Below are 19,824 nucleotides of genomic sequence, written 5' to 3' on the forward strand. Positions count from 1 at the left end.
GAAATCAGAGAGACAGGCCTCTGTCATAGTGCACATGCATGGTCTATGTTCGGTCAGGACAACAAAAACCAGTACCAGGTGTTAGGCCTAGCATCTTTTGATGTGGATTCCCCTGACTTTTTGCCTTGTGACCTCCTGTTTTTGACTGTGTGCTGAACTACCTTTTGCTGGCTTTAGGACTGTGCCCTTTTTTACTGCTGACCTGTCTTAAGGGCATGTACTCGGTGTCTAAAATGTAATGGAATTTGGTTTCTACATGATTGGAATATTTGATTTACTGATAAGTCCCTAATACAGTGTACTACATGTGCCCAGGGCCTGTAAATCAAATGGTCCTGCAGCGCTGAAGAGTAGCGCTTCAAACAGGTCTCAAGCTTGTCACTGCAGAGCCTGTGTGTGCCGTTTTAAACTGCTTTTTGACCTGGCAATTTCACCTACATGCTAGGCCCAAACCTAAGGTAGGTCTAGGTAACCACATTGACAGGGTGCAGAGTATTTATAAGGTAGGACATGTACTGAAATACTCTCAAATTCGTATTTCACTACTGCAAGGCCTGTCTCTCCCATAGGTTAGCATTGGAGCTGCCTTGTAACCCTTTACTAGTGTAACTTTCAATTGGAAAAAGATAGGAAGAGTAAGTTCGGAGTCTCTGGACTTACAACTTAAAAATACAACTTTTAGTGAAGTTGATTTTAAAAACACTGGTCTGAAACTGCCTCTTTTAGAAAACTAGCATTTTCTGACGTTAACCATTCCGTTCCTCTGTCTCAGGAATACATGGCTGGGTTGGGTGACAGTTGGGCTTTGTGCATTCCTTCTAGACAGTCACACACAAAGGGAGCTGAGGTGTTCCCTGAATATCCTGATGACTCATCGCCAGGCTGATGGGTCTACCTGAGCTAGAGTGAAAGTGAGGAGCTGACACTTGCACCTAAATAGGGCTGTGCCTGTTCCCACACAAAGAGTTGAATACTCACCTGTAGTGTGTCTGAACCAATGCAGGGAAGAGAAGGGTCTTGTGCACTACAAAGACCTTTCTTTGAAGTTTCCTTACTTCAAAGGCTGCAATGGATTTAAATACTGGACCACCCACACCATATATTCAGAAGACTTCTGGAACTGAGGACATTCTACCAGGAAGAAGAGCTGTTGTGCTGCCAGGAGGGACTGACACTTTGCTGCTTACTTTGCTGTGTTGGCCTGCTGCTTCTTGCCTGAGAGTGAGAGAACTGGACTTGAATTTCTAAATCCTGCACCTCTAGAAGTTCTTTAAGGGCTTGTTGGGCTTGCCTATTGTTTCTGGAATCTCAAGGATATCAAAGACTTCTCCTGCATCTTGCTACCGGCACCTGGGCTCCTCTGCTGTGAGCTCTGCTCTACCAAGTGGTGCGAAATCCATTCTGACCCCTTGGTAGTGAGTGTTTGGTGCTGCAACCCAAGAAACCAACGCATTGACATCGAAGTATAGATTGGAACTGGTGCATTTCCCTGCAAAATTGCTACATCGCCACTGCCGGCAGAGCGATGCAATGGCCTCAAATTACAATGCAGCTCTGACTTTGCCAATGCGGTGCCTAAGAGTCACTGCTGCTGCATGAGTCTCGGACACAGCATCATTGACCTCTGCGACCCATGGTCCCAGACTTTGGCGCCAATGCATCTCCCACAGCCCAGTGGTTTGACATCGACACCTCGGACCTGAAGCACAGTGCTCTTGACATCGACGCATCATTGACGTTGCCCGACTTTGGAACTGACGCATCGCCTTCGACAGCAATGCATCCCCTCCATTTTCAACGCATCCGAGGTACTGTCAGCAGATCTGCATGACTCCTGTATCCACCCGCGCTCCAGCACAGTCAGAGTAAACTTTTGGATTTTCCCTGGTCAAGCACGACCAAATAGCCCCAGTTGGAACTACTGACTTCTAGGAACTGCATTTTAGTTTGATCTTGGAAAATTAATTACATGACTTGTGTTTGTTGGATTTTGTTGTTTTGATCTTGACTTACTCAGATAAATATTGGATACTTTTCTAAACTGGTGTGGAGTACTTTTGTGGTGTTTTTACTGTATTACTGTACATTTGTGCACAAATACTTTAAACATTGTCTCTTTAGTTTAGCATGACTGCTCTGTGCCAAGCTACCAGAGGGTGACCACAGATAAACCTTTAGGGGCTTATTTACAAGCCCCTTGCGCCGCTGTGCGACACTTTTTGTGATGCAGCAGGGGCGCATTTTTCTCCCCCATATTTCCAAGGACAGGAAAAGAATCCCTGCGCTGCTTTTCCTGTCCTTGTAAATACGGCTCCTTTACATGCAGCCCTTTGCGTGAAAGGGTCATTCCATGGATGTTGCTGTGTGTGTTCCCATGCAACACCCATGGAACGTGACACATTTCCAGATTTAAAAGAAATCTTGAACCTGGAAATGTGTATGAATGCTAATCCTCCCAGGGAAGGCGTAGGGTGGGGCAACAAGAAGAAATGTGTTCATTTCTCCTCTATTTTTTTCCCCGTTTTATGCGTGCTGCATTCTGCAGCACAAACAGAACAAGAAAATCACCTCTTATGATTGTTTATGTGCAGGAAGGTGTCCCTTCCTGCATATAAACAATCATTTAAAAAAATGATGTTTTACAAGTGTTCTGTGTGCTAATGCACCATACATACAAGTTGAAAAAGGCTTTCCGATTGTTTAAGTGTCAGTGCAGGAAGGTGCACCTTCCTGCATATAAACAATCATCCCCATGATGCAGGCATCCTTGCACCATGGTGCAAGGGTGCCTGCGTCGGCACATGGCAGCCCATTTTGCACCAGCATAGGGGAGAGCAAAGGGATCCCTCATATCCTTGTAGATATGACGCATCCCTGTGCTTTGAAAGTACTGCAGCGGGGCGCAGCCATAGGGCTTGCGGTGCCACGTTGCCACACTTTCTTGTAAATGAGGCCCTTAGTGTGTGCTACACTTACCCTGACTAGGATTGTGGTTCCTGCTTGGACAGGGTGCACACCTCTGCCAACCAGAAACACAATTTTTAACAACTGGGATCAAGATATCATTGCAGTAGGAGCACTCAGGGCAGGGGTGCATGACCATCACCATGGGAGGGTATTTACTAGCCAACAAGTAGTATCTCACACAGTGGTTTGAGGCAACTCGAGATGAGTCTCTAAGTTTGCTTGCAAGCCACTGAAAAGAACTGCTCTTGCCTCATTGCTGTTTAACTACTTTTGTCATTGTGTTAGAATCTTGACGGCATTTTTAAATGTTCAAAAACCTGTGCTCCTATTTTGTGACAATCAGCTGCCAGCTGCAGACCAGTGTGCCACCTCTCCCCTCAGTGAAGCTATGAAACATAACCACATATACTGCAGCAGCGAGACATGCCCCCCTTCCTCCTCCAAACACTTTGCTCTTCTGGTAAGTATGAATATTCAAGAGACCGAGGAAAGACTACCTGCAACTACATCGACCAGAATGCATTGCAGAGGACTGGGACACCTTGACAGCCAGTCTGCAACCCCATCATCTTACATTGCAAATGTCTTCATTAGCGCGCCGGCTCACCCTTAAACATTGGTTTCCCGTCCCCTGTTTGTGCTGACACAGTAAAGTAAGACGCGCTGGGCTTCTTGCAAAATGAAGTCGTTAGGCCCCTGTCATTATTATCTGACCACTGGCAGCCTCACACCCACAGTGAGCCCCGTAGCAATCAGGAGGGGCTGGACTTGTCTCAACTCGATAACTCCTTTAGTTCCTCTTTTGTGTCAGAAGAAATTTGAGCACAATGGGGAACAGAACTGTCGTGTTGTTTTTGGGTAAGTGTCATTCATTTGCAATCGTTACAATGTGCTGCCGGGCGCGCGCGCCTTTAGATGCTGTTACTCCTTATGAATGTTCTAGAATGATGAGTCTTGGTTTAAAAGCCACAAACTGCCAATCGTGGTTACTAAAATGTGCGCCAGACCTCTGGGAGCTCGGATGCAGGTTTGTCGTTAAAGATGGTGAAATGAAGGCTAGACGAGGGACCTGAAAGGATCCCTTATTATGTAAACTATGCAGGGAGGCTGTGTGGGGGACTGCACAGTGGAAGCAGGGTAGTGATGCATGGGATGAAAAAAGTGCGCTCTCTAAAATGGGCAAGGCCAGTGCAATGAGGGGCGTGCAATGAGGGGCTTAAACAAATAAACTGAGGGGCATATTTACAAGGAAACTGTCAGAGTGGGGCGTTAAGTCAAAATTGGTAATGCTGCGCGCCAACAGTTTCCAAACTCAGGAATGCTCCCTATTTACAATAATGCGGCGCACCCCTGCGCTTTCCCTAGTGCTGGCGCTAAATTTAGCTGCCTTGTGCCAACGAAGGCTTCCTTGCACTATTGTGCAAGGGTGCCTGCATTGCAGGGAAAGATTGTTTGGGCCTCATTTATGAAGAGTGTTGCATCACTGGGGAAAAAGAGCGATGCAACACTTGTCATTGTGCCATACATGGGACAGCATGGATGTGCCGTATTTATCCAACGGCGCTCCATGTCGCAAGGAATGCATGTATCTGTGCAATCCTTGTATCTGTGCTTTGTGCAGCACACATAGAAGTTGCAACTCGTCATTATTTAATGATTGTTCATGTGCAGGAAGGCACATCATCCTGCACATGAACAATCACTAGTGGTGATTTGCTGTTTCAGTGTGGGCACACATAGTAATAGCAAAAACAAGGATACATTAATAATTTCTCCTTGTTGCGCCAGCTGAAGACCAGTCTTTTCCCAGTCTTAATGTTGGCGCTGCCTCATATTTAAGCCACCCTTGTAAATAGGAGGCAGCATCAAAAAGCAATGAGTGTTGGCGTGGAATGCCCACTGCGATACCCATTGCACGCCCCTTTCACTCTAAGTACTGCGTGAATAGGGGCATTATTTACAAGGGGTGTTAAGCCACATTAAGGGTATATTTACAGGAAAGTGGTGAAGTATGTCATTAAGCTTAGAAGGCTGACGACACTCTCCGTCACTTTAGAAACGCAGGGCTTCACCATATTTACAAGACTATGGTGCAGCCCTGTGTTTCCCCTGCGCTGTCGCTAAATTTAGCTGCCTAGTGCCAAAGCAAGCACCCTTGCACCATAGTGCAAGGGTGCCTGCCTGCTTTGAGGGGAGTGATTGTTAATGTGCAGGAAGGTGTCCCTTTCAGCACATAAACAATCTTTGAATGGCATTTTGTAACTTCTAGGTGTGCTGCCTAATGCAGCACACATTAAAGTTGCAAAACTTCATTTTTTATAAATGATTGTTGATGTGGACGAAGGGACACCTTCTTGCACATAAACAATCAATGGTGTTTTGCTGCTTCCCTGTGTGATGCACAACGCAGCACACATGGAAACAGCAAAATTGAGGGGAAACTAAACATTTCTCCTCATTGTGCCCTGTCAAGACCAGGTTTTCCTGGCACTGTCCAATGTTTACACCACTCTCGTAAATATGTGGCAGCCTCAAAATCAATAGGTGTTGGGGTGGAACACCCACAGCAACACCCATTGCACTCCCCTAAGTGTAGCGTGAAAGGGTGCCTTATTCACAAGGCAGCGTTAAGCCACAGTAAGTGGCTTAACGCTGCATTATAAGTAAGGGGAAGCCCCTATCGCTACCACAATGTCTTTAAAAGTGATATTGTGGTGGCTATACAGGCTTGTAAATATGCCCCTAAGTGCCTTAACGCCACATTTTAAATAAGGTGAAGGGCTTACCTCCACCAGAATGCCTTAATAAGTGGTGATATGCCCTTGTAAATATGCCCCTAAATTTCTGTGATTCCAATAGTGTGCCACCCAGTCGGTGTTTTGGTGCCTCTCTGAGCTTTCTGTTACTGAATCCAGATACGGAACACAGCTGACCTACATCTAAAACCAGCCTCGACCATTGGCTTTGTCAATGGTTGCTAGCTGTCTAAGATGAATCAGTAAAAACAATGATTTTGTCTTAAATAATTCTGAAAGTGTTTACAATGTGAAGTTATGAGATAGCGAAATAAACATTTCACACTAGACATATTCTTCAGAAAAAAAATGCAGAAACACAACTTCCTGGAAATACCAAACAATTGGGAAACGCAAGATTGAGTAAAACGTGAAACAGAAACGTAATCGCTGACATGGGTTACCTTTATTATTCAGAAGCAGGACACGATGAGTACAGGCCCCAATAGCGACCCGTTTTTATTTTTATTTTATTACTAGCAGGTCTGAGAGACTCGGAGGAACCTGACCGACTGAAAGCCCCATATGCACGTGTGGAAACACGCCACCTGCCGTGTTCTGCCCACCCTTGGCGCTACTGTAAAGTCATCCGCTTTTAGTTTGACTTAACAAATTGATGGGTGTGCCCACAACATTTTTTAGAAACTGGTTGTGCTTGCTTCAGTTGTACATTTCAGTGGGCGAATGTTCTCGATTCAGAAATGTGTGTTCGCAGGCTTTAAGCCTGGCAGGCGAATCGGACCTCGATGCCAGTTTACGCTCGCCTGTTCGACTAACATAAGCCAATGGCTAGATTTCCGGCGGCAAGGATTTCACGAAAAGTGACCTCACAGCTGAAAACCCTTTAAGGTGAATGCAATACTATCCCGCAATAGTGTAGAATTATACGGGGAGTGAATCCATATTATGGACTACATATCGTCAGAATAAATAGCTTGTCCTAAATAAATATGACTTAGAAAAATATCACCCCATGGAAGTTAATAACGTAAGTTCTGCCACCAAAGGGGTGGTATTTTATGAAGATATATAGGACACGTCGGGGCTTATTCACAAGCACCTTGGGCAGCTGGTGCGTCACTTTTTCCCATATTAAAATTGACGCACCAGCAGCTTGTAAATAAGCCCCGTATAGGACACAATATTTTGGCATGCAACCGCAAGGGCTTAAAAGGGAAGCTTAAATAAAAAAACATCTATGTGTGTGGCCTCTCTTCACTGCAAATGGCAGGAGCCAGTCCTTTCCCAGGCTAGGAAGGGATTTGGAAAATCCCAAATGTCACAGGGGTGTTCGGGAAGGGGTTTTCCCATGGGGAGATTATTTGTTCCCATGGAGAATTATTTTTTCTTGAGCCCATTACCCACAAACGCACACCCACAGAGAGCCTTGGATTTAAAAACACAGGAACTTATTTACAGTCCCCTTGCGCCGCCACTGTGTCACTTTTTCCCATGTTAAAAGTGACGCACTGGCGGCGCAAGGGGCTTGTAAATAAGCCCCAAAGTGTTGGTCAAAATAGAAATTCTGGAACACATAAGGCATTCCATTCCATGTGACATACCCAAAACTGCGGGAGAAGGACTGATGGAACTAAAATATAGAATTGACATTACCATCAACCCACGTTTGATGAACTGTCTGCTTAGGACTACCAAGTTAAGGCCAATTTGATTTGATTAACTATAACGTGATTAAACGGGCCTATTTCAATCTGCCTTTCTTAGGTCTTTTATAAGATCTTACCACTTCTGTTTCATGTATTGTTAAAATTAGCTTTGATACAAAAGAGACCATGTAGTTGTTTGTTATTGTTTAATCTTAGATATATTGTATTGCAAAAATCAATCAATCATATCATTTGTAAAGCGCACTACACACCCATGAGGCTCTCAAGGCGTTGGGGTGGGGAATGCTGCTACTGCTTGACAAGCCAGGTCTTGAGGAGTTTTCTGAAGGTCAGCAGGTCTTAACTCTGCCGTAGGTGGATGGGGAGGTTGTTCCAGTGCTTGGGGGCAAGGTGGGAGAACGACCTGCCATCGGAGGTCGCTCTTCAGAAGCGGGGGACTGTGGCGAGGGCGAGATCGGCGGATCTGGCGGGTGGGGGTGTAGAAGCTGAGTCGTCTGTTGAGGTACGTTGGTCCGGTGTTGTGGAGTGCCTTGTGTGCGTGGAGCTTGAAGGTTATCCTCTTGTTGACCGGGAGAAAGTGCAGGTCTCTCAGGTGGGGTGTGATGTGGCTACGGCGAGTGATGTCGAGGATCAGGTGTGCAGAGGCGTTCTGGATGCATTGGAGCCGTCTCAGGAGTTTTGCCGAGGCTCCTGCCTAGAGGGTGTTTCCGTAGTCCAACCTGCTTCTGACGAGGGCCTGGGTGACCGTTCTTCTCGTTTCAGTGGGGATCCACTTGTAGATCCTGCAGAACATGCGGAGGGTGTTGAAGTAGGAGGAGGAGACAGCGTTGAACTGTTTAGTCATGGAGAGGGTGGAGTCGAGGATGACCCTTAGGTTGCGTGAGTGGTCGGTGGGTGTTGGAGCGGTTCCCAGTGAGGTCGGCCACCAGGAGTCACTCTAGGTCGAAGGGGTGGATCCGAGGATGAGGACCTCCGTCTTGTCCGAGTTCAGTTTCAGTTGGCTGTTCCTCATCCATTCAGCGAAGGCCTTCATTCCGTCGTGAAGGTTGGTTTTGGCGGTGTTGGGGTCCTTGGTGAGGGAGAGGATCAGCTGGGTGTCATCGGCGTAGGAGATGATGTTGAGGTCGTGCTGACGGGCGACGTGGGCGAACGGTGCCTTATAGATGTTAAACAGAGTTGGGCTGAGGGATGAGCCCTGGGGTACGCTGATGAAGAGCGCAGTGTCTTCGGAGCAGAAATGGGGAAGGCAGATGCTCTGTGTTCTGCCAGAGAGGAAGGAGGTGGTCCAGTCCAGGGCCTTCTCTTAGATCCCGGTATTCTGGAGGCATGTTCGTAGTGTGTGGTGGCAGACCGTGTCGAAGGCGGATGACAGGTCCAGGAGGATGAGGGCTGCTGTTTCTCCGTTGTCCAGCAGGGACTTGATGTCATCTGTGGCGGCGATGAGGGCAGTCTTGGTGCTGTGGTTGCGGTGGAACCCGGACTGGGAAGGGTCCAGGATGTTGCTCTCCTCGAGGTAGTGGGTCAGTTGTTCGTTGATGGTCTTCTCGATGACCTTTGCCGGGAACGGGAGCAGGGATATGAGCCGGAAGTTCTTAATGTCCTTGGGTCCGGCTTGGGTTTCCTGAGGAAGGCGTTGATCTCGGCGTGCCTCCCGGTCTCCAGGAAGGTTGCTGTCTCGAAGGAGGTGTTGATGACTTTCCGGAGATGGGGTGCGATGGATGTGCTGGCATTGTTGAAGATGTGGTGTGGGCATGGGTCTGACGGAGATCCAGAGTGGATGGTGTTCATGATCTTGATGGTGTCATCGTCATTGATGTTGGTCCAGGAGAGCAGGCAGTTTGTGCGGATGGTGGTCGTGGGTGCGGAGGTCTTCGTGGTTGTCGGGGCGGTCGTGGCGTTGAAGCTGTCGTGGATGTCTGCGATCTTGCGGTGGAAGAAGGTGGCCAGTGAGTCGCACAGGTCTTGCGAGGGTGGGACATTGTTGGTGTTGGAGCTGGGGTTGGAGCGTTCCTTCACGATGTTGAAGAGCTCTTTGCTGTTGTGCGCGTTGTTGTCTAGGCGGTTTTGGAAGGAGTCCTTTTTGGCGGATCTGATGAGGTGATGGTGTCTGCGGGTGGCGTTCTTGTAGGCTGCGTGGCTGTCCGGTGGTTGTTCACGGAGCCAGATCTTCTCCAGCTTTCGGCAGGTTTGCTTGAAGGCCCGGAGGTCTTCAGTGAACCCGCTAGCTTTCTTGTTGGCGTGACTATTGGAGGGTTCCTTGATCGGGCGAGGGTGTTGGCGCAGTTGTTGATCCACAGTCTGAGGTTGTCGGCGGCGTTGTCCGGGTCGGTGGGGTCGGCGGGTGGGCTCTGGGCGAGGGTGGTGGTAAGCTGATCTTCTGTGACTTTGCTCCAGCAGCGACGAGGCATCTGTTGGGTGCGGTGGTCCGTGGTGGGTTTCTTGAAGGTGAAGTGGATGCAGCGATGGTCGGTCCAGTGGAGTTTGGTGGTGTGGTTGAAGGAGACGTGGAGGCTTGCGGAGAAGATGGGGTCAAGCGTGTGTCCAGAAGAGTGGGTGGGTGTTGTGTCGAGTTGTCTGAGTCTGAGGTTGGCTAGGTTGTCAATCAGGGTGTTGGAGTTGCTGTCGTTGTTGTTCTCGAGGTGGAAGTTCAGGTCTCTGAGGAGGATGTAGTCTGTGGAGGCGAGGGCGTGTGTGCAGACGAAGTCAGCGATGGAGTCCCTGAACTGTAGTCGTGGTCCAGGGGGTCTGTAGATGAGGGTTCCTCTGAGGGTGGTGTTGGGGTCAGTGTGGATCTGGAAGGGCAGGTGTTCGGAGATGCTGAGGGTGTCGTCCGTGTTGGTCGAGACTCTGAGTGTTCCTGTGGATGATGGCGATTCCTCCTCCTGCTCCGTTGGTGCAGTCCCTGCAGGTGATCTTGTAGCCTTCTGGGACGGCTATGGCTATGTCGGGTGCCGAGGTGGGGTTCAGCCAGGTCTCTGTCAGAAATGCGACGTCTGGGGAGGTTAAGTCGAGTAGGTCCCAGAGTTCAACGGAGTGTTTGCGGGCGGAGCGGGTGTTGAGAAGGAGGCATCTGCGGTGGTTGGGTATTTTCCTGGTCGGTAGCATGGTGGGGCGGATGCTTGTGAAGCTGCAGTTCCAGCACGTGAAAGCTCCGTGGGTGCACTTTGGGGCGGCCAGGAAGCAGGTTTGTGATCATCCAGTGTTGAGTGCCTGGAGGGTTCTGGCATCGTAGCGGTGTCAGACATCGTGGCGTCCTGGGGACCAGGGGTCCTGGCGCTGGGCGCGGTCCAGGCACAGACGGGCGTGCCTTAGGTGCGCCTTCGGCACGCCAGTGGCGCGGCCGCTGCACGGCCTCCATATGCGAGGATGTGGGAGGGAGGAGCAGCTGGGAGGCGGGAGAAGGGCGGCAAATGGGGTTGCAGAGGGGCGGGGCCGCAGGGATGCTGTGGCGGGAAAAACAGGTGGGGATCGCAGGAGAACTGGGCACAGGAAGGAAAAACAAGTTTAGGCAAGAAAACAAAAAAAAAAGAAACCAGCTCCCCCTTATATGAAAGGTATGGTCTTTTACCCTGTGTTCTAAAATATTTTGGTTGGTAGGTATGCCAACCTTGTGGGGTGCAGCTTCTATATCAAGGCCGCTGGTTCAGGAGAGTGCCTTCTCCCCTACTCTTTTCTTTAATGTCCAGTCAACCCACTCCCTATGAGTTTAGTATTTTAATAATCAAACAACTGTCTAATCAACATTGATGACAAGATCTTCTACACACTGATACTTAACGCCCTTGAGGACTGGATCAAGCTCAAGAACATCTTAAATATGATAAAAGGTGGCCTCGGAGAAAACATCTCCACAACCAATCAGATCTTCACCTACATTGTATTTAAGTACAGTATGCTAAAATAAATGCCCTCTGCGTTGCCCTTCTTGAATCCATGGCTGTCTTCGACCTTGTGCCAAGGTCAAGGCTAAGGGATATACTGCAAGATATGGGCCTGTGCCAGCTTTACAGTGTCTAATAAGGATGTTGTACACAGACACTATAACACAAATCAGGCTAAACTGGAAAGGTCTTCTGAGCAAGAAACTCACAGTATTGAACAAGGCTGTCTCCTAGCCCCACCACTTATCTCGCTATATACAAATGCATGCAGACAAGTAGAAAGCAAATATCCCAGCAATTTACTGCTCCCTATACCTGCACTGTTACATGCAGACAACTCCCGCTTGATCACACGAACATCAAGAGGCCTGCAAGCCCAACTCAGTGCTCTGACGAAAAACTGCCAATTGAAGTACCTGAAAATAAACTCGTTGAAAACCAAGATCAAGGTTTTCAGAAAAAATAGGAAGTCGACGAAGGCCTTCCACATTAAAAATAGAAAACTAGAAGAACTTGACATGATCGTTTACAAGGGCTTTGACAGTTTCAAATAAGCTTCAGTTGGACAAAGAGATCAAGAGGGTGCTAGAGGAGACAGAATCTTCCTACAACACAATATTAAGTAAGGCCAAGGCACAACAACCTCACTTCTCCTTGAACATAGACAAAGTCGTTATGGCAAATTCTGGGAGCCAAACTGAGCATGGAGCTGAACTCTGGGGCTTGGACCACATACTGTCAAAAACATGGAGCCAGGAATTAAAATTCTGGTAGAACCTACTGATGTTACTGGTAGGATCTCCCACTGCCGCCCTTGAGGCAGATGTTTGTAACACCGCCATCCGAAGCAGATGCCAAATGACTCCAATAAACCATGGTCTGAAAAGACTAAGAACCCAAAAATCAAACTTGGTCAGCAAAACTTGTTAAGAGTGCTTCATGCTCAGTCAACAATCTCCATTTGCAGAAGGCTGGAAAAAAGAGGTAACCCACCTTGGGAAAACACTGACGACACACTCTGAAACGCTCTTCCATACAGACAATGAAACAGATCACACACAAACAATTTACCATCCAAGGAATAAAAGCAAGACTCAAAGCTCTTGAGAACTTCTGCCTAGTAGAGCAAGAGGGACTATTCGATGTCTTTCAGAAAGCCAAACCTTGGTCAAGCTTATCGACTACAGAGAAGGGAGACTCTTGCTTTCTTGGAGTGGTTCTCTTCCTTTAAACTCCACGCTGTTGAAAAGTCCATATGCAGTGAAATTGAAGATCTCACTAGTTTTTTGCTGAAATCTCTCATTTACAACATCAGGTGGCACATACATTAGAAACGTCCTGGAGAAGAACAACTGGATTCTGATGAAAAAATGTGTATTATTCCGCCTAAGTGACATCTCTGAGGAAGTGAACACATGAACAGGAAGATACCCGGCTAAAAGCTTGGACCTCCTGGAAAAACGTCTGACTTCAACTGAGAAACAAACATCTGATGGTCCCTGAAGATCGCAACCTTCGTTAGTGGAAAACACATGCTCAATATTTCTCTCAGACTCACAGACTCAGTCATACATGCAGGACACAAATACATTGCAGTGACTTCGTGAGACAGATCCATTTGCCCATGGTTGTGACTTGTAAGTTGTTTAATCCTTTATAATGGGGAGGGGTCAATTCCACTTTGGAATGACAACCTGCAGATCCATTGCAGAAGAAAGGCCACGTGGTGCTTTTCTGGAGACATTTATATTGGTTAGGCTTTAGATAACCATCTCCTTGCTATCACAACGTATGCAGTGATAGAGCGCGGGTTCACCTGCTCAGGATTTTACCATACTCACCTGGGCCCACAAAACACATACACACTTTGAACAGGTAAAACAATGCCAGACCAGTGATTTATTAACTTTTAGGACCTATACTACTGACTTACCAATCCTAGTCACCGGTACCTAGAGTCCTAAGGAATCAAGGGAGTTAGCAAGAAAATCGGTAATTCGGTAAATTTACCGAAACGGTAAATTTACCGAATCTCTAAAATACCGAATCGGTAATTTTACCGATTCGGTAAAACCCAGATGTAGGTAGCACTGTTTACAGTGCTACAGACCTTCAGAATTCGGTATTTTACCACCCAATCCAATTGGGTGGTAAAATACCGAATTCAGGTGTGCATGCACATCTGTGCATGCACACCTGTGCCATGTGGCACACAGACATGCCCTTAGGGCATGTCTGTGTGCCACATGGCACACATGCCTGTATTTGGGGTGCTAGAGGGTGTCAAAGTGACACCCCCTGCACCCTTGCTGAAATCGGTATTTACCGAATCTGTAAATACCGATTCGGTAATGCCCATTGATTCCTATGGGCTTCAATGCCCATAGGAATCAATGGGCATTACCGAATCGGTATTTACAGAATCGGTAAATACCGAATCTTAACGATTCGGTATTTACCGATTCTGAAATACCTACATCTCCCCCCTCTATTTTACCACTTCTTAAATACCGAATCGGTATGATTCGGTATTTAAGAAGTGGTAAAATAAAATTACCTACATCTGGCCCTAAATGATTTCACTGTATACCACTTATCTCTACTCTATTCCCATTACTTTGTTTTAACTACAGCATTAGTCGTTAAGCAGAACGAACAACTTAGTAAAAGCAATAGCGCAAGCTTTAGCACATGAGAACATAGAGCAGCAATCTTTAGTTCTAGTGCGCAGAAGCAAGAGTTTCCCACCAAAGCAGTAAGTACGTCATGCCACGTGAGTATGACAGACCCATGCGCAGAAAAGATCCCGCTTTGCGGCGGCCATTTTGGGTTAATCGAGTTACGGTTAGTAAGAAGCCCATAGACAAGCTTCCCCAGCTTACTAGAAATTTCGTGTTTTGCATTGTTATTAAGACAAAACATGTTTATTAGTATATTACAGTTTATTTCGAGAGGGCTGAGTCCAAGCAAGTCGCTTTACGTGTGAAAACTTGCTCCATCAATCCCCTCTTTGATGATATTTTATATCATCACATCTTACGACACAGATGCCAACTTTTCAACATTCACTCATTTATATTTCTTCAAACACTCTTTTAGACTTTTCCTCATTATTCATCTTTTTATACAGATCCCCATTTAATTCTTCAAGTTCAATTTAACTAAAGTTTCTTTTCTTTCCTTTCTGATTTACTTTATATGTTTTCTTGTGTTTGCGACACTTGCAACAAATTATTATGCCTACAATCAGTAGGGCTATTCCCACCATTGGCATCAGTATTTTACCTACAAAACTCTTTCCTACGTTAGTGAACCAACTACCTATTGAAGAGAGACAACTAATTAGTCTCTTCCATGCACTGTCAACCTCCAGTGGTTTCAATTCTTCTCTCAAATGTAATATTTTTAGCGTACTTTTTTATTTCTACACTTTCGTCTGGAATGTCAGTGCAACAATGTTGCGTCTTCAGCATTCTACAGACTCCACCCTCTTTTGCCAATAATATGTCAAGAGCAAGTCGATTTTGTAAAACCATTGATCTTACCGCAACTAATTCGGTATTGATCATCAAGCATCCACTAGAGGTGCCAGTCGATATCCGATCCACCACTGTTGACAATTTGAAAATTCTTTGAGTGTTCAGAACTACTCCCACTGAAGGTATTATTGCACTAAATATGTCACCTACATTTTCAGCAAATGATGCTCTTTTACTATGGGTTAGTCCATTAGTTTCTTCATTGTTTCCAGTGATTTTCTCTACATGGTATACCTTTGGGAATACTATTCCAAAATAGCAATTCCCATACCAATGATCAGGCAACTTAAAATAGGCCTTGTTCCCACAAATGTAATAAATTCCAGGGAATACTGGTTCAGTTCCATCTTTGAAACCCCATCCCCCTATAACCTTATAATTATGTTCACATTCACTGGAACCAATGAATATATTGTTATAATAACTTGTTCTTTCCCTATGGAGACAGAGTTTTCCTTTCTTCTCGAAATCCAGCAACACAGCAGCGTGAGTCTTGCCATTTAAGGTGAACTCTTTATTTTCAACCCATTTAGGAATCTATCGTTTCTGCTCAGTGGCTTTTCTCTGAAAATCCTCTCTCCTTTTCTCAACTAAGTAAAAATATTTTCTCTTTTTCATGTAAAATGCATGTTACATTTTTCTTGTGTGCTTCAGCTATATCTATTGTACCCATTGTTAGAAAATATTCGCCCATATAATGTGTTACATCACTTTTAGTATGTACAGGATTCAGGTAACTACCTATAGGAATTTCGGAAAAAATCACATCTGAATTAGAATAATAATAATAATAATGGCCCTTTTTTTATAAAATAAACTAGCTAGAACACTGCATGAAATACCACATGTCAGGGGAAAATGGTGATATGTAACGTTACTGATGTGGGCAACTTCATGCACACATAGCAATCACTGATTTTCATAGCTTCTACTTAATGTACGAATACATTAGCAAATACATTTAAATGAGTTCTATTCTTATCTCTGCTATAGTGTAATCCTTCCTCATCTGGTGCTTCTAAATCTACTCTAGGTTGCTTAAGACTAACTGCTTTCTCATGTGTATGTGTATCAATTGTTTTAGGTGAATCTACTTGTTCAGGTATATTAGTGTTATTCTGCACTTCTTTGCTCATTAGGCAAGGTATAGCTAGAGTCATTCCAAACCATATTATAACTACTATCACTATACTACATATGCATTTTCTACAACATGTCTTTAGACAATTTCTTTTCGGTCTTCCATTAACATTATAATCAGCCATTTCTGAAAAAGGAGAATTTATCCCCTCTTTGTAACCTTTCCACAGAATTTAACCTGTGAATTTTCTCAAGTTGGTCTCACTTCTTCATCAGTCCGATCATCAATCAGTTTGTCATCACTTAATTCTAGATTTTCAAAATCTTCAAGTATGACGTAGGTCCACTCAGGTCCTTTGAACTTGTTATTCAGACTTTTCAATCATGGACTTTTCCTTCTAGGTTTCTCTGTGGACGGTCCAGTTTGACTTGATATTTAGTTTACTTGCTCTGGTTCTTCATTTATGGTTTTAAGGCGAAATTTCAGTCTTTTCACAAAACCAGGCCACTTATCTCCTTTCCTGAATCTTTTAGCTGGCACTGTGCTTTTATTTTATTTATTTTTATTTATTGGCTTGTTTGTATAGCGCAAGAATCGACCCCCGAAGAGGTATCTCTGCGCTTCAGCGAAATGCGGGTGGCAAAATGACTAAAAAGGGTTTGTAGGTGAGGAAGAGAATAGTCTTCAGCTGCTTTCGAAAATATAGATGGTCTAAGCACTGCCTCAAGGGCAGCGGCAATTCATTCCAATAGCGAGGGCCAAGGTGGAATAAGGCCTTTCCTCCCGTTCTTGCTCTTCTTATTCGTGGTACTACCAGCAGGGATTTAGCGCTCGAGCGGAGCGATCTTGAGGGAGTATAGGACATACATTTCTCAGAGAGATATAAAGGTCCTAAGTTAAGCAGTGCCTTATGGATGGTACAGCAAATTTTAAACTTAACTCTTTGGCGGATGGGGAGCCAGTGCAATTTTATCAGAAGAGGGCGGGAAGGGGTCCTAGAGGGGACATTAAGGACCAAGAGTGCAGCCGTATTCTGAACCACCTGTAGTCTTGCCAATGAAGCCTCATTGGCCGAGACTAACAGGCCATTACAATAGTCCAGGCGACTTAAAACAAGTGGCTGGCCAAGTGTTTTTCGAGAGGAATCTGGTAGTAGGGGAAAGAGTCGACTGAGTAGGCTTATTGTATGAAAACAAACTCCAGAAGTTTGGGCGGCATGTTCTTTCAGAGTAAGTGCTTGATCCAGCCAGATCCCCAAGTTCTTTACAGACATCTTAGGGGTAGGAAGAGGACCTAAATCTGTCGGACACCATTCAGGGGTCCACAAAAGGGGTGCCTCACCGAAGAGTATGATTTCAGTTTTCGCCACATTGCACTGGAGGAAGTTGTTTCGCATCCAATCAGATATTGCTCTCATCCCTTTGGAGAAAGCTACCTGAATTGGTGGTGTGAAATTGTTAAATGGGAATAGTAGCCGGGTATCATCAGCATATAATATGGGGATTAACCCATGGGTCCTCAGAAGATTGGCCAAGGGAGCAATATAGATATTAAAAAGTGTAGGGCTCAGGCATGAGCCCTGTGGTACCCCCTTGGACAACTTAGTGGGGGCTGATCGATACGAACCCAAGTTAACAATCTGAAAACGGTCAGATAGAAAGCTCCTGATCCACTGCAAGGCTGTTTTCCTTACCCCTAACTCTTCCAGTCTTTTAGTCAAGATGTTTTGTGAGACTGTGTCGAACACCGCGGATAGGTCCAACAGCACCAGAATCATAGAATGGCCCTTATCTAGTGTCATCCTGATCTTATCCGTGACTGCTAGGAGAGCTGATTCGGTGCTGTATTTGGGCCTAAAACTGGACTGGGTAGAATCTAAAAATCCTGTGCGTTCGACAAAGTTGGAGAGGTGGCTGTTTACATGTTTTTCCATTAGTTTGCTTATGAATGGAAGGAGTGAAATGGGGCGGAGGTTAGAAGATCCGTCCATGGAAGTTTAGCATTCTTCCGGATGGGCCTAACCTGAGCTACCTTCCACTCCCGAGGTACATGTCCCTCTCCAAGGGAGAGATTAATAAGGGATTGCATAGTGTAGGACAGACTTTTAACCAGACAGGGGATAATTCTAGCAGGGACGTGATCAGCGGGAGAGCTAGACTTAATTTTATTAGTCAATGATGTTACCTCATGCAGCGAGATTGCAGGAAAGTTCTCTAATAGTTGAGGTCCCAAGCAATTACTTTGGTAGGTGCCCTCCTGGATCTGTATCATACCTCCTGATCCAATGATTTTTCCATAAATCAGTTCAATCTTTTGTATGAAATAGAAGGCCATATCATCACAGAATGATTGTGACGGTACCTCTAAACGTTCACAGGCTACCGGATTAATAAAAGATTGCAGGATTTGGTACAGAGTTTTAGAGGAGTTGCCTGCCTCCGCTAGCTGTGTAGTAATGTACAATTTCCGTGCCATTTTTATGTTTCTATGGTAGCTGGATAGGGCTGATTAAAACAGATCTTTATCTGTATTATTATGGGAGAAACGCCAAGTTCTTTCTAGTTTCCTGCCTTGTTATTTTAGAACTCGCAGTTATGAGGAACACCAAACTGCCTGTGGTCGATTAGAGTGACTCTGGGTCGTTTTTAGTGGTGCAATACTATCAATAGCTGCTAGGACTCCTGAATTATATTTAAAGAAGGCCTCCTCGATGTGATCAGTTATTTGAATCGGCGGAATCTGGAATTTTGTTTGAAAACTTTCTTGTGTGACTTTCTTCCACTGCCTACAGAGGGAACATTTAGGAGGTTTGGGTTTTCCTGGGTTTACGGTATCCTGAACGGAAAACTCAATTACCGAATGATCTGACCAAGTAAGTTGTTGTGGGGGACTACACTGAATTAGCGATGAGTTTGAGAAAATTATGTCCAAAGTGTGCCCCGCCAAATGGGTAGGTGCTTCATTCAGCTTAACCAAACCTAGCAGTGATAGATCATTTAGAAGTGCTTGGGTATCGGAGTTGGAAAGGCATTCACTGTGGACATTAAAATCTCCCAAAAGAAGGAAATTTTTACATGAATTCACATATGGGGCTAATAGTTCAACCAATTTCAGAGAGAAATCCGCCATGGACCCCGGGGGACGATAAACTAATGCCCCTTTCCAGCTGGTTTGTGGAGAGGATTCTATTCTAAAAATCAATATCTCCATGCTGACATCCTCATACTGATCCAGAATGGAGATCTTAATTCCTTCTTTGTATTCAATTGCAGTTCTTCCTCCCACTTTTGTGGTCCTTTCCAACCTAATCATCTTGTATCCTTCTGGGAGACCTAATTTTATAGCGGAAACAAAGTGCGGTTTAAGCCAGGTCTCTGTTAAAAAGCTCAAATCAGGTTGAGTTGATGACAGCAAGTCCCACACCTCAGTAGTATGTTTGGGCAACGAACGAATGTTGCACAAAAAGTTGGTCCATCTATTTATTAAGGGGAGGGTAGATTCAGCAGGGTTTTCTAAGCCTGCACCTGTCGAGGGAAGCTCAGCCTGAAACTGACAAACCTGGCAGGAAAAAGGGCCTTTTACATATGGCCATGTATCCTGCCGGCATGTATAAGAAGGACTAGTCTGAAGTTTTAGGAGTTGTTGCCTTGTGTAATGTATACGTTTGGGGGAGCTACCACACGCGATCAATTGGCCAGAGTCCCCCGCTCCCAGCGACAGTCTGGCGCGGACGGGCGCGGACGGGCGCAGACGGGCTTGCCTTTGGCAGTGACAGCCTCTCTCACCGGCCACCCTTATCGCCGCGCGTCCGCCGGGTCATGCTCGTTTTATAGCCCTCACCTTGCCCAGACTAGAGCGCTGACCTGCCCCTCAGTCAAACCGGAAGTGTGGCTCAAGCCTTCCCCGCCCTCCGCGCAACGACACTAACTGCCG

The 19,824-nt window shown here is 45.7% G+C and overlaps 1 protein-coding gene across 1 annotated transcript in view; it reads left to right on the top strand.

The window, feature by feature from the left end:
• Positions 1 to 3,795: 3,795 nt before the first annotated feature.
• LOC144828071 (adhesion G protein-coupled receptor E1-like) overlaps positions 3,796 to 19,824 on the top strand; it is a 561,082-nt gene continuing 545,053 nt past the window's right edge. The window contains exon 1 of the mRNA XM_078686208.1: positions 3,796 to 3,825. The gene's annotated coding sequence lies outside the window, so the exon portion shown is untranslated. The remainder of the gene's footprint in view (positions 3,826 to 19,824) is intronic.

The sequence above is a fragment of the Lissotriton helveticus genome, chromosome 4_1 (assembly GCF_964261635.1).
Source record: "Lissotriton helveticus chromosome 4_1, aLisHel1.1, whole genome shotgun sequence".
In the NCBI taxonomy this organism is placed as follows: Eukaryota; Metazoa; Chordata; class Amphibia; order Caudata; family Salamandridae; genus Lissotriton; species Lissotriton helveticus.